The 2,605-nt window shown below is 36.8% G+C and overlaps 1 pseudogene; it reads left to right on the forward strand.

Annotated features, from left to right (window-relative positions):
* The window catches only part of LOC101565364, a 9,405-nt pseudogene that overhangs the window by 5,548 nt on the left and 1,252 nt on the right, over nt 1-2,605 (forward strand).

Raw genomic sequence — 2,605 nt, forward strand, 5'->3', positions numbered from 1 at the left:
TAACCACTGGGAGGAATGTATGCAATGTGTTAATTATTGAAACTGTCCTACCAATTTGATTTGAAACTGTCTCGTTGCTATTTGTTTATCAATAAAATTATGGAAAAAAAATCCAGAGATCTTTTCATGTAAAATTGCAGTACTCTGTAAAAACACAGATTGCAGAAGATTTCATAAAATGGAAAGATATTCCCTGCTCCTGGATAGGAAGAACCAACATTGTGAAGATAGCCATAGTCCCAAAATTATTATACAGGTTTAATGCAATCTCTCTGAAACTGACACAAACATACCTCCCAGACCTTGAGAAATCATTTCTAAAGTTTATTTGAAACCAGAAAAGACCTAGAATAGCCAGGCATTCCTCACCAACAGGGACAAGGCAGGAGGCATTACAATTCCTGACTTGAAATTATACTACAAGGCTACTGTGATAAAATCAGCATGGTATTAGCAACGAAATAGATCTGGGGATCAATGGAATATATTGGAAGATGCAGAGGCCTCTATGCACACATTCAGCCACCTCATCTTCCACCAAGGTGCCAAACACACTTACTAGAAAAAAGATAGCCTCTTTAACAAATGATGTTGGAAAAACTGGCTCTCTACATGCTGATAACTAAAACTTCACCTAGGTCTATCACCATGCACTAAGCTAATGTTTAAATGGATTGAAGATGTAAACTTTAAAACAGAAATACTGAATCTCCTGGAAGAGAAATTAGCAGGAACTGGTGAAGACATAGGGGTAGGCAAAGAGTTCATAAACAAAAATCAAATTGCACGGGTAACACTTGAAAGAATTTGCAACTGCGACCACCTGGAATTGAAAAGTTTTGCTCATCAAAACAAATTACCAACAAAGTGAAAACACAACCCACAAATTTTGAGAAAATCTTAACTAACAAGCACTCAGGGAAATGTCTCCTCTCTAGAATTTGTAAAGAACAAAACTACATTATGAGCCCTAAATATAATGACTCAATCCAGAAATGGACATCCGAGATGAACATACACTTCTCAGAGGACAAATTAAAGAAGTGAATAAATATATGAAAAAATGCTCCACATCACTCGCCATCCGTGAAGTGCAAATTAAAACAACACTGAGATATGATCTCTTCCAGAAAGGATGTCTACCATAAATAAAACAGCCAGCAGCAAATGTTGGAGAGGCTTGTGGAAAAGGGAATCCTTCTCCACTGCTGGTGGAAATGTAGACTGGTGCAACCATTATGGGAATCAGTGTGGAGACTCCTTAAGAAACTAGGACTAGAAATCCGACTCAAGCCAGCTATCCCCCTACTGGGAATTTTCATGGAGGAACTGAAAACATCATATCATAGTGGTATATGTGTACCTATGCTTACAGCAGCACAATTTGTGATAGTCAAATCTTGGAAACAACCAAGATGCCCATCACATGAGGAATGGCTGTAAAAGATGTGGTATTTTTATACAATGGAGTATTACTCAGCTATAAAGAAAGATAAACTTGAAGCATTTATATTTAAGTGGATACCACTTGAAGATATACTCATAATTGAAATAAACCAGACCCACATGTGTAAATATTGTATAGTCTCCCCAATATAAGAACTCTAAAGAAGAAATACAAATAGAAAGCTATAACACAATTAAAAGTAAAGCAAGAACTTGAGGATTGGACAAGGAGGAGAACATAAGGAGAAAAGCTGAGAAACAGGACAGGGACAAACACATAGATTGATACATGCAATATTGGCAAGGCAATGATCCTGAGAAACATCAGCAGGTTTTTGAAACTAGCAGTTGGTTGGTAGGCTTCTCAACCTGACTAACTATATATGCTGATACCTGTGAACAAAGCAACTGCACTGAAGATAGCAATGTGTAATAGAAGGGTCACTCTTGGAGTACCTGTCATTCTGGTCTTCTAAATACGTACTTCTTGTCATGAATTACCAATTATTACCTTACTCGCTCAGAAGTTAAAGTTTTTTTTTTTAAATGGGTAATAAATGAAAAAAAAATGACACAAGAAAAAGAGAAAAATCCCACAGGACTGTCCTGCTACAATGCTGTGTATGGTTAGATTTTTAAATTTCTGTGTAAAAACATGTGTTCATTCCTATTTTTAAATTTTTTCTTCACATTCTGTAATGACTTAAAGTTCAAAACATCAATACTTGATGGAAAATACCTGTTCCACCTTGTTCCCAAGATTTTTGATATTTAGACAGTTAGGGTAAACTGAATTGCATATGTTGCAGGGTAATGATAAACTTCTCTTCTGGAGGATTGAAAACCCAAGTTTGCAGATCAAAAATTGGAGGAAAAGAAGGGCTGTAAGGTCAGCCAACATTTTGGCCCCACACTTTCAAGGTCAGTGAAGACTGAGAACATAGGAGAACCTGTACTATAACATCATGTAACTCAGTTGTGCCTTAAATTTCCTGATCAAGGAGATTATTGAATCACAGAGGAATGTGATCAGTGATAGAGTGTGCCTATGGAGAGTCACATGAAGAGCAAACTTTCTCTCAGGCTTTCACAAAGAGCAAATTGGCAAAGTAATGGCCATAACTCATCCACATGGCTGACACTGACAAAGGATCTACAA

The sequence above is a fragment of the Octodon degus genome, unplaced genomic scaffold (genome assembly GCF_000260255.1).
Source record: "Octodon degus isolate 3935 unplaced genomic scaffold, OctDeg1.0 scaffold00314, whole genome shotgun sequence".
In the NCBI taxonomy this organism is placed as follows: Eukaryota; Metazoa; Chordata; class Mammalia; order Rodentia; family Octodontidae; genus Octodon; species Octodon degus.